We start from the raw sequence: 14,309 nt of genomic DNA, 5'->3' as shown, positions 1-14,309 counted from the left end.
GCAGGTGTAGAAGCAGAAGATGAAGCCACAGAAATCTTATTCGCCCTTGCATCAACCTTATTAATCGAACAATCCCTGAACCGATGGCTACCTGACCGCACTTGAAATATTTTGTCCCTTCATCGTAATAACCACAATGAGGATGACCATAGAATCGATAAAGAGGACATGATGAAACTGACTGAACTCTGCTAGCCTGAGATTGGGCACCTTGCGCCAGAGAATTATTGCTAATATGATGATGCATGTCGCCTGACTGTTAAGGAGCACTAGAAGAAAAGTAGGAACAAGAACTCCCTCGCTTCTTTTTCTACCACTTACCACTATCTCTACCATCCTGAGAGTGAGCACTTCCCTGATCAAAAAAAACTTGCTCCTCTTTCCCTACCTCTCTTTGAACTATGTCTGCCTCCTCTTTTCATCCTCCACTTATTGCATATGAATAGTCAACCTTGGAATATCCATATTTTTAATGAGTAAAGCAGTCTTGCTCTCTAAGATCAAATCTCGGTTCAACCCAGAAGCGAACTTCATTATTCTCGACCTCATAAGATACCAAGCCAAGAGCATACCTTGACAGCTGATGAAACTTCAAAGAATATTCCTTTACAGATATCTTTCTCTACTTAAGGTTCACAAACTCCTCCATCTTATCTTTCCTTAACTCTTGAGGAAAGAACCGATCCAAGAAGGTGTTAGAAAAGGCCTCCCATAATCCTTCCCCTTCCATGTTACCTTTATCCCTATCCAACTCCTCATACCACTGATAAGAAACATCTTTGAGATGATAAGCTACAAAGTTAAGCCCCTCCACATTAGTAACCTGCATTACCCAAAAGATATTCTCTATCTCACCTAAGAAGCCTTATGGATCCTTCTCTACCTTTACTCTAGTAAAAGTTTGAGGACCCATCTTTATAAATTGTTCAACCCTTGTGACCTCAGCAGACAAAGCACCAAGAACATCCCGCTCAGCCTGAGAAACAACCAATTTCACACTAGCATGAATAGACTAACAAAATTCAGCATTAGTCACCTCACCTTGAGAAGGACTACAGCAATTGGTAAAACTCTAGAACTATCAGGGATAGGATCGTGAGATCAAAGATAAACACCAAAAGTAGGATGCACCCCTTCAGCATTACCCCCAGATAGGATAAAAGAATTTCCTTATATTCCAAATCAACGAGGCATGATCTAAAAGATGAACAAACAAGGATTAGAGAAGATTCCAGGACTGAGAAATCAAGCTTAAAGAAAGAATACCAAGAAAAGAAAACATTTCTAAATGCCTTGTAGCCTCTCAATTATGAGTGTAGCGTGTTTCACACCCTTAAAAGAGACTCTACTCGACACGGCTTTGTGGACTCCCAATTGATCATGAACCTAGGCTTTGATACCAATTTTTCATACCCCGAACTAAGGCCTAGACGTAATGGGCATCCCAAGTCCAACCAAGACCAGGGACTACCTCGTGTTACCCAACTTAACCACCATATTCGCCCCATGATGGGGTGAAATTCGAACATATAAAAAGATAGCATAAATTCTCTCATTAAGACTCTGGGATAGGGTCACAACTGTGACTAACCCAATCGAGTCCAACCGTACTAGCCAACCACCCAACCAAACCAAACCAAACCAAAGACCATAAATCAGTCCATAACTAAACAAATTAGATAAAATTTAATATAATTAATCCCATAATATAATATGATAAAATAGTGAGAAATTATGTCTGATGATGTTAGCCTCCTAGACTATTCCAATGCCAAGGCTGATACTAATACCGATTCTGCCCATTCCAACCCCCAGAAGTACCACACAGCCTCTATCTAAAAGAGTAAATAAATCCAATTGGGACATGCCCCCAACCATGGCCAAAACCAATATCCAAAGTAAAAGATAAATGTCTAAATGTATCCATAGCATAAAATAATGCTTTCTGAAAGGATAAAAGCTCACCACTTCAGTCCAAATATTGTTCTCAAGTCAATCACTATGTAGGAGGAGTAGAATGGCCAGTTCCTACATAGCATGGGTATACAGCCTCCAGTAAACATGGTTAAAGAGTGACCGCTAGCATGAATCACAATATTTGTGTAGCTTGACCGTCCTAAACCACCCACGGGCTATATGGGTTTAGCTTTCCCTGATAAAAGGGCCTCAATATTTGTATTCATACGACTAGGAAAGTATCCCATGGGATGACTAGTACATCTCTCAATAGTGTGGCATCATGCACATGATCCTCATATCGGCAAATACGAGTTTCCAGATTTGGTCCCTTCGAGAGGGCCACCTTTCACGACTTTCAACACACCTCGCCATTAATTGCCAATTAAGACCAATTTCTAAATAACAAAACTATTATCCATTTATTAACCATAGCCATTGATATTGGTATCATCATACCAACCCTTACTTCCAAGTATCATCCATAGCAATTATTTTTAGGTTTTAAGAGACTTTCAAGTGCCCTTCCATATACCATATACAATCACTTGGGAGACTTTCATGTTCCCCACAAGCATAACTATTTTAGCCATTCCAAATTATTTATACCATGCATAATTCCTTTACTGAGTTTAAAACATGCAAGTGTTCAATTAAAAGAAGTCAATGCAATAAACATATCTTTATAAGTATTTTATCAAACACATTGGGGGCATAATATAAATAAAACCAATTCCAATTACTAATAAACCATTTCCATGTATTCCAAATATCCAAAACCACCATTAATGCATATAAAATCATAATTAAAACCATAGAAAACCATAACCAAGTATTTAATATATAAACCCCCAAATAATAGTTTAAAATCATAATCATGCAATAATAAAACCATGAAATCAATCACATAAACCATACCTTTAGTTAAATTAACAATGAGGAAATAGAAACATGCCTTAAACCAAGAAGATGACAGAAAGAAATTACCAAGACAAGCCCCAAAGCCATCCTTTAGTTGAAACCCTAGCTCCCTTGCCCCAAAAGCTTATGAGAGAATTATGGAGTGTTTTGGAATAGTTCTAAGTGTTAATGAATAGAATAATATGGTAAATAGCCTCCAAAGTGTATTAAAAGTCATGGGTCCTAATTAGAGTAAGTAGAAAAATATCCAAAATACCCCTACTTAAATCCCTTACAAACCCGTCACATGGATACGACTGACCAATATGAGTCGTAACCTCCCAATATAATTGGTACCCACCACTCGTATCCAAGCCTCACCCTTGGATCAGACATTGTCCAGTATACAACTCATCCAACGAAGTCGTAACCCCAATATATAATTCGTACCCATGACCCGTATCCCTGGCAGAATGAAATACCGGAGGATCAAACACTGCCTACCATACGAGTCCATGATACGACTCGTATCAATCCCTACAAATCACACTTCTAAGTCATACCCATTCTATTGACCAAAACTATCCCACCAACTAATACTGTTCAGCATATGGCAGGACTATAACACTCGTACCCCACCATACAGTCCGTACCCCTGAGTCGTATTAGGTCCAGCAAAAGGAATTTTAGGAAATTTTTAAGGGTCAAAACCCAGGATGTTTCATAGCCATAAGAGCTACAACAAAATAATGAGAGAAGTTACAAATTACTAAAGGCCACAATCTACCACTATTAACAATTAGAGTAATGTGGGAAGAAAAATAGTCTTATTGTTACATATGTTACAGGAAACTAATGACCATGAAGTTACAACAATAAGTGGTCAAATGAGTTACACAACATAATGTGGTATATTACAAACAAATAAAGTGTTACTAGTTACAAAACTTATCAAAATATAATGACATCACTATCTCCACTTTATCTCTATAAATTATCATGTAAATTAAGATTTTAATATTAAAATACATAATAACACCGACATTCCCCTACTCATTTTAATATTTAAATAAAAGAGTTCATCAATTTAGTTGAAGAGATACTATTGTGCATAAGGAAGGTGTACTCTGCGTTGAAACTTTACTTAGTAAAACAATAAACTTTATTCTAGAGTCAGTAGTGGTCTCAGAATTGAACTATGATTGCTTAAAGGAGACAAAGTATTACTGCCTACACATAATAGTCAAGGTGTTAATATAAGCTTTAATAGCCAGCACATTACGACCTTGATCTATCATAATTTTTCATGAGCGTTTCTAAGAATAAGCTTCATTCTCATAAGAAGCGGTCTACTTTCACATTGACATAGGTAAAATCTGTCAAGGGTAGTCCTATAATTTTAATAACCTACGCATACAAGATACAGAATTTCATTAAGAGTTCTTTCACTCAACCTTCACAAATCATTATAGGAATATGCACTCACATCATATGAAGGATTAAACAACAGTGCATCCCACATCAAGTTATCATATGATTCGTTCTTCCTATTGTACCTAGTTATAGGATCTCTAGTCCCCAGATTGGGTTTCCTCATATATGACTTATGATTTCTTATAGACTTCCTTCCTCTTCTTGATGTGTTTCAGACCCTATATCTTGCTAAGGTCTTGCTTAGTTCATCTAAAAGATAATCACATAATTTGACATAATCAATGTTAGTGGTAGCACTTTCCGAATATATTAATATCACATTATTATTTTCTTCTTATGGGTCTGAATTTACTGTTGTAATAACAGTTTCAAACTCAACCAATAATATTGGTGCGATCACAATAACTCAAAACTAGAGAAATCAATTTCGCAAAATAAAGTGATTGATTACTTCACTTTTTCACAAGTTGAACCTAAAATAACTAGTTCAACTAATTTGCTTTTTCATTTCAACAAATAGCACAAATTTTTTTCCATGCATCAAAAGCACTTTTAAGTACAACGGGATTGATTTTAATTAAATAAACCACAACTTTTTTCAAGTAAATATATCTGATTTGCTTGTATAACCTGCTTATGTATTTTTACACAATTTCATGTCAAGTTCCACTAGACACATATTTCAGATTTAATTAGGCTAGCAAACTTTTTTTTAATTTATCACACCATTTTCACATATTTGAATCAAAAGAAATTTCATAGCTCGGAAAATGTATTACACAATTTTACTTTTTCACCATAATGTGACATGTCAAGGAAATATTCATCACATAATTTAGGTATTTTTCATTCCAAGAATGAAATATTTCATTCAAATATTCAATGTCAAATTGTCTATTCAATTTATCATTTATTTAATAACATGCAAGTTAGAGCCAAAGACATCAATTAATATATAAACAATAACATGTGATTTATTCAAAAAAAAATATATGCAATTGTAATATTTTTTTATTCAAAGCATTCTCAAAAATGCAAAAATCACATTTTTCATGGTGATTTTTTTCATTTTATTAGTCCCCACTATTATAAGACTTTAAGAAAATAAACTTTCATGAAAAGTATCATTTTATTCATGAAAAATAATAAGTAATTTTTCACCTTTCCTCCGCGACAAGTAGTAAAGTTTTAACTTTCTTCCGCTTGAGTTAAGGAAGTAGAAAAATACTTTACATGTTATCTCTTCTCTTTCATCTCTTTAAGAGACTAGTAACATTGAGATGTTGAGATCTCTTATCTTGATATTCATAATTTTTAAACTGTAACAAAACATAAATCTCGTTAAAATTATTGGTGTAACATACCACAATAATTAAATTACGATTGAAAATACAAAAAAGTGAAGAAAATAAAAAAAATCTTCTTCTTGGCTAAGGCATGGATAGCTCGCTCTCTTTAAGAAGATTCAAGCCCACTATGGCACAATCTACACCAATCCAGTAGTATATCTCGTGACTTGTCTCTTCCAGGATACAACAGTCCATCAACGATGTACATCTCAAGTAACTCCGAATTAGTTGAAGAATCCAAAGCTCCACCTTAAGAACACCTTCCTTCAACATATATTTACTCTCTTTGTATAGTGAATATAGTTAATAACTTAGAATATTTTCTTTGTCTCAACTCTTTCTTTAACTAATATAATAACTCTATTTTGTATAGTGAATATAGTTGTAGACTTAGAATATTTTCTTTGTCTTAACTCTCTCTTTCACTACTACACTCTATAATCTTTTTCACACTTATCATATTTGTTTGTACGACCAATAACATGTAAGACCACCTCTATTTATAGGTGAGGTATTCATACTTGTATTAAATAGGAATAATAAAGCGATGTGGTAAAGAGGAAAGATCAATAGTCTTTAGGTTACAAGAGTTGCAAGAAACTAATGGCACTAATAGCCATCAGAGTTATAACAATATAATGAGAGAAGTTACAAATTACTAAAGGCCACATTATACCACCGGTAACAACCAGAATAACGTGGGTAGATAAATAGTCTTGTTGTTACATATGTTACATGCAACTAATGACCATGCAGTTAAAACAACTAATGATCGTATGAGTTACATGGCATAATATGGTAGATTATAGACAAATAAAGTGTTAAAAGTTACAAGAGTTATCAAAATATAATGCATCACTTTCTCCACTTTATGTCCATAACTAATCATGCAAATTAAGATTTTAATATTAAAATACATAATAACAGCAACATCCCCCCACTCATTTTAATATTAAATAAGAGAGTTCATCAATTTCTATCGAAAATAGCCTCTCTACTTCTTCGAGGGAAGTTGTATGGATTACGTACATTTTACCCTCCCCAGACCCCACTATGTGGAAATTTACTGGGTTTGTTGCTGTTGTTGTTGTTATAGAGTTCATCAATTAAGTTGAAGAGAGACTATTGTGGATAATAAAGGTGTACTCTATATTGAACCTTCACTTAGTAAAATAATAAACTTTATTCCAGTCAGTAGTGGTCTCAAACTTAAACTATGATTGCTTAAGGGAAATGAAGAATTATTGCCTACACAATAGTCAAGGTGTTGGCAGAAGCTTTAATATACAGCACATTAAGGCCTTGTGCTATCACGATTTTTATGAGAGTTTTTGAGAATAAATTCCATTCTTATAAGAAGCGGCCTACTTCCATACTCACATAGGTAAAATCTGTCAAGGGTGGTCCTATAATTTTGACGCCTCACTCATACGAGATATAGAATTTCATTAAGAATTCTTTTACTCAACCTTCTCAAATCATTACAGGAACATGCACTCACATCATCGAAACGATTAACAATAGTGCATCCCACACCAAGTCTTCATATGATTCATTTTTTTCCATTAAACCTGGTTATAGGATCTCTAGTCCCCAGGTTGGATTTCCTCACATATGACTCATGATTTTTTATAGGCTTCCTTCCTCTCCTCGATGTATTTCAGAACCTTTATCTTTCGAGGTCTTGCTTAGTTCATTTGTAAGATAATCACATAATTTGACATAATCAATGTTAATGGTACCACTTGTCAAATATATTAATATCATAGTATTATTTTTTTCTAATGGGTCTAAATTTATTGTTAAAATAACAGTTTCAATTCAAACTCTACCAATAATATTGTGGTATCATAATAACTCAAAACTAGAGAAATCAATTTCTCAAAATAAAGTGATTGATCAATTCACTTTTTCACAAGTTGAACTTAAAATATGTAGTTCAACTAATTTTCTTTTGCATTTCAACAAATGGCATCAATTTTTTTTTCATGCATCAAAAGAACTTTTAAGTACAACGGGATTGATTTTAATTAAATAAGCCACAACTTTTTTCAAGTAAATATATCTGATTAGCTTGTATAACCTGCTTATGTACTTTTACACAATTTCATGTCAAGTGCAATTAGACACATATTTCATGTTTTATTAGGCTAGCAAACTTTTTTTCATTTATCACATCATTTTCACATATTTGAATCAAAAGAAATTGCATGGCTCAAAAAATGTATTTCACAATTTTTCTTTTTCACCATAACGTAACATGTCAAGGAAAAGTTCATAACAAAATTTAGTTATTTTTCATTCCAAGAATGAAATTTATCTCACCCAAATATTCAATGTCAAATTGACTATTCAATTTATCATTTATTTGATGACATGCATGTTAAAGCCAAAGACATCAATAAATATACAAATAGTAACATGTGATTTATTCCAAGAATAATATATGCACTTGTAGTTTTTTTTTTCAATTCAAAGCATTCTCAAAAATGTAAAAATCACATTATTCATGGTGATTTTTTTCATTTCATTAGCCCCCACTATTTTAAAACTTTAAGAAAATAAACTTCATGAAAAGTATCATTTTATTCATGTAAAATAATAGATAATTTTTTTTTACCTTTTCTCTACAACAAGTAGAAAAGTTTTTACCTTTCTTCCGCTTGAGTTGAGGAAGTAGAAAGATACTTTACTTGTTATCTCTTCTCTTCCATCTATTAAAGAGACTAGTGACATTGAGATGTTGAGATATCTCATCTTGATATCCGCAATTTTTAAAACTATAAAAAAAACATAAATCACCTTAAAATTATTAGTGTAACATACCACAATAATTAAATTACAGTAGAAAATATAAAAAAGTGAAAAAAATAAAATAATCTTCTTCTTGGCTGAGGCACGGATATCTCTCTCACTTTAAGGAGATTCAAGCCTACTACGGCATAATCTATACCAATCCAGCAGTGTATCTCGTGACTTGTCTCCTCCAGGATACAACAGTCCATCAACGATGTACAACTCAAGCAACTCCGAATTAGTTGAAGAATCCAAAGCTCCACCATAAGAACACCTTCCTTCAACATATATTTACTCTCTTTGTATAGTGAATATAGTTAATGACTTAGAATATTTTCTTTATCTCAACTCTTTCGTTCACTAATATAATAACTCTCTTTTTTATAGTGAATATATTGTAGACTTATAATATTTTCTTTGTCTCAACTCTCTTTCACTACTACACACTATAATATTTTCCACACTTATTATATTTGCTTGTACGACCAATAACATGCAAGACCACCTCTATTTATAGGTGAGGTATTCATCCTTGTATTGAATAGGAATAATAAAGATGGGTGGTAAAGATGAAAGATCAATTGTTTTTAGGTTACAAGAGTTGCAAGAAACTAATGGCACTAATAGCAATAAGAGTTACAACAAAATAATGAGAGAATTTATAAATTACTATTAACCATATTCTGTCACTATTAAAAACTAGAGTAATGTGGGTAGATAAATAGTCTTATTGTTACATATGTTAAATGCAACTAACAACCATGAAGATACAACAACTAATGGTCATATGAATTACATGACATAATGTGGTAGATTATGGACAAATAAAGTTTAAGAAGTTACAAGAATTGCCAAAATATAATGACATCATTTTCTCAACTTTATGTCCATAAACTATCATGCAAATTAAGATTTAATATTAAAATACATAATAACACAAACATTCCCCCACTCATTTTAATATTTCAATAAGAGAGTTCATCAATTTAGTTGAAGGGAGACTATTGTGCATAATAAAGGTGTGCTCTATATTGAACCTTTACTTAGTAAACCAATAAACTTTATTCCAAAGTCAGTAGTGGTCTCAGACTTGAACTTCGACTACTTAAAGAAATAAAGTATTACTGTCTACACACAATAGTCAAGGTATTGACTTAAGCTTTATTAGCCATCTCATTATGGCCTTGTGCTATCAGAATTTTTCATGAGCGTTTTTTTAGAATAAACCTCATTCTCATCAGAAGCGGCCTACTTTCACACTCACATAGGTAAAATCTATCAAGGGTGGTCCTGTAATTTTGAAACCCCACTCATACGAGATACAGAATTTCATTAACAGTTCTTTCACTCAGCCTTCATAAATTAATATAGGAACATGCACTCATATCATAGGAAGGATTAAACAATAGTGCATCCCACACCAATTCATCATATGATTCGTTCTTCCCATTGAACCTGGTTAGAGGATCTCTAGTCCCCAGATTGGGTTTCCTCATATATGACTCATGATTTTTTATAGGCTTCCTTCATTCCCTCTATGTGTTTCAGATCCTTTATCTTACCAAGGTCTTTCTTAGTTCATCTGCAAGATAATCACATAATTTGACATAATCATTCTTAGTGGTAGCACTTGTCAAATATATTAATATCACAGTATTATTTTCTTCTTATGGGTCTAAAGTTATTGCTGTAATAACAATTTCAAACTCAACCAATGATATTGGTGCTATCACAATAACTCAAAAGTAGAGAAATCAATTTCTCAAAATAAAGTGATTGATCAATTCACTTTTTCACAAGTTGAACCTAAAATAACTAGTTCAACTAATTTGCTTTTTCATTTCAACAAGTGGCACCAATTTTTTTTTCATGCATCAAAAGCACTTTTAAGTACAACAAGATTGATTCTAATTAAACAAGCCACAACTTTTTCAAGTAATATATCTGATTTGCTTGTATAACCTGCTTATGTACTTTTACATAATTTCATGTCAAGTGCAATTAGACACATATTTCATGTTTTATTAGGCTAGCAAACTTTTTTTCATTTATCACACCATTTTCACATATTTGAATCAAAAGAAATTGCATGGCTCAAAAAATGTATTTCACAATTTTTCTTTTTCACCATAATGTAGCATGTCAAGGAAAAGTTCATCACATAATTTAGGTATTTTTCATTCCAAGAATGAAATTTATCTCACCCAAATATTCAATGTCATATTGACTATTCAATTTACCATTTATTTGATAACATCCATGTTAAAGCCAAAGACATCAATAAATATACAAATAGTAACATTTGATTTATTCCAAGAATAATAGATGCACTTGTAGTTTTTTTTTCAATTCAAAGCATTCTCAAAAATGCAAAAATCACATTATTCATGGTGATTTTTTTCATTTTATTAGCCCCCACTATTTTAAGACTTTAAGAAAATAAACTTTCATGAAAAGTATCACTTTATTCATGTAAAATAATAGGTAATTTTTTTTACCTTTTCTCTACAAAAAGTAGAAAAGTTTTTACCCTTCTTCCGCTTGAGTTGTGGAAGTAGAAAGCTACTTTACTTGTTATCTCTTCTCCTCCATATCTAAAAGAGACTAGTGACATTGAGATATTGAGATCTCTCATTTTGATATCCGCAATTTTTAAAACTGTAACAAAACATAAATCACCTTAAAATTATTGGTGTAACATACCACAATAATTAAATTACAGTAGAAAATACAAAAAAGTGAAAAAAATAAAATAATCTTCTACTTGACTAAGGCGCGGATATCTCGCTCACTTTAAGGAGATTCAAGCCTACTACGGCATAATCTATACCGATCTAGCAGTATATCTCATGACTTGTCTCCTCCAGGATACAACAGTCCATCAATGATGTACAACTCAAGCAACTCCAAATTAGTTGAAGAGTCCAAAGCTCCACCATAAGAACACCTTCCTTCAACATATATTTACTCTCTCTGTATAGTGAATATAGTTAAAGACTTAGAATATTTTCTTTTTCTCAACTCTTTTTTTCACTAATATAATAACTCTCATTTGTATAGTGAATATGGTTGTAGACTTAGAATAGTTTCTTTGTCTCAACTCTCCCTTTCACTACTACATTCTATAATCTTTTTCACACTTGTCATATTTGATTGTACGACCAATAACATGCAAGACCACCTCTATTTATAGGTGAGGTATTCATGATTATATTGAATAGGAATAATAAAGAGGGGTGGTAAAAATTAAAGATCAATAGTCTTTAGATTACAAGAGTTGCAAGAAACTAATGGCACTAATAGCCATGAGAATTACAACAAAATAACGAGAGAAGTTACAAATTACTAAAGGCCACATTCTACCATAATTAAATAAAAAGTTTTGTTGTTACATATGTTACATGTAACTAATGACCATAAAGTTACAACAACTAATGGTCATATGAGTTAAAAGGCATAATGTGGTAGATTATGGACGAATAAAATGTTAGAAGTTACAAGAGTTATCAAAATATATTGACACCACTTTCTCCACTTTATGTCCATAAATTATCATGCAAATTAAGATTTTTATATTAAAATGCATAATAACACCAACATATTCATTTCTTCAACAGTCATTTGTCAGTTTGCCAGATAAAAGTGTGAATGGACAAACAAAAGGCAAAACAGTGAAATGATGCAAGTAGCAGACATTACATGAACACCATCAGTGATGCATCGATTGGCAACATCAAAAGGATGCATCAGGATGCATTACAAAAACAAATATGATAGCTTCAAATATAGTCTTGCAAGTATTCCCAATTAGAATGCATGGTTTTTGAAAATTGGATGACAAATAAAATAAAAGAAGACCTGTTTCTGACCAAAAATAAAAACCAGATTCACTATAAAATTTGATCAAGTTGTTCAATGCTTCAGCAACAAACTTGCAAGAAGACCTTTTTCTTTTGTGGATTTTATGTCGCACCAATTTTATTAGGTCTTTCATTAACAAAAATGACATTGTACTAATTTATTTGCAACTAAGTAAATCAACGCCAGGAGAATTAGTTAGGTATTTGGATAAATAGATTTACGGATCCATAAATATAGTCCTTAGTAATGGAATATATAGGTAACCAATGAGGGCGGTCATAACCAAGACATTTTCAGATATAGATGAATTTCATGAATTTCTTTTCCCCCTCCTAATTTTTAGAACATGATGAGACGCGTGGTATCAACAAGTTAACTTTCTGAGTAAAATAAAACAAATGCAATCCATAATTATGATAAAGGGCACTACATGGATGAACTAGAGCTATCAAAATGGGGTGAATCTCAAAAATAGACTCAAACTGGGTTGGCTTTCAAATTTTAGCCCCAAATAAAAAAACTTTCTTAAAATAGCCTTTACCTATTAATTAATTTTTTTTAGATAAAATTTCCCCTGATCAATAGAGTAAATTACATAAATGATCCTCATAATGTATAACAACTCCATATTTATATCTTTCAACTTTTATTTTTTTTCTCTTTTTAATTTTACTTTGATTTTTGTTTTTTCTTTTCTATTTTTAATTTTTAATTTTCTCAACCCTTACTTTTTTCCATTTTTCCTCTCAACTTATTTTTTTTCTTTTTTATTTTATATTATTTTTATTTTTTATTTTTTGTTTCCTCTCTTTTTTTCTGTTCTTTTTATTTTTTCTCAAGCTTTACTTTTTTTTCTTTACACCTTTCAACATCTACTTTTATAAATATATATATATATATATATATATATATATATATATCTTTGATTTTTTTGTTTTTAAATTTTTTTCGACCTTTATTTTTGTTTAATCTTTTTTTTTGTCAACCTTTATTTTTTTCCTGTTCTCTCTCAACTTCTACAATTTCTTTTATTTTTGTATTTTCAATATTTTTCTTTATTTTCTTCTTTTTTCGCAATTTTTATTATTTTTATTCTTTTCTTTGATTTTTTCCATTCAAGTTACTTCTCCTGAGCAAGAGTTGACACTATGACATTATAAAGGCAAGACTTGCGACTTTCGAACAATAAGCTATGTTTCATGGGCAAGAGTTGACACTACTACATTATAGAGGCAAGACTTATGACTTTCAAACAACAAGTTATGTTTTATAGACAAGAGTCGACACTACCACATTGTATTTTGATTTATGAGATGTTTTATAACTCTTACCTTAGAGGAAAGACTTTGCTCAGGGACTTTCAAATAACAAATTATACCCCATGGGCAAACATTGATTTTACTACATTATGTTTTCATTTATGAGATGTTCTACAACTATTGCCTTAGAGGCAAGACTTGGCTCAAAGATGCTCAAACAACAAGTTATGTTTCATGGCCAAGAGTCGACACTACCACATCTTATTTTAATTAATGAGATATTCTACAACTATTGTCTTAGAGGCAAGACTTAGCTCAGGGACTTTCAAACAACAAATTATGTCCCACGGGCAAGAGTTGACTCTACCACATTATCTTTTCATTTATGAGATGTTCTACAACTATTACCTTAGAGGCAAGACTTAATTAGCTCAAGGGATTTTAAACTTTAAATTATGACCCACGAGTAAGAGTTGAGTCTACTATGTTATGTTTTTATTTATGAGATATTATAAAACTATTGCCTTAGAGGCAAGACTTAGCTCAAGGACTTTTAAACGATAAATTATACCCCATGGGAAAGAGTTGACACTACCATGTTATGTTTTCATTTATGAGATGTTCTACAACTCTTTCCTTAGAGGCAAGACTTAATCAGCTCAAGGACTTTCAAACTACAAATTATGCCCCACGGGCAAGAGTTGACTCTACCACGTTATGTTTTCATTTATGAGATGTTCTACAACTCTTGCCT

This window comes from Capsicum annuum, chromosome 8, assembly GCF_002878395.1.
Source record: "Capsicum annuum cultivar UCD-10X-F1 chromosome 8, UCD10Xv1.1, whole genome shotgun sequence".
NCBI lineage: Eukaryota > Viridiplantae > Streptophyta > Magnoliopsida > Solanales > Solanaceae > Capsicum > Capsicum annuum.
This window is presented reverse-complemented; position numbering follows the sequence as displayed.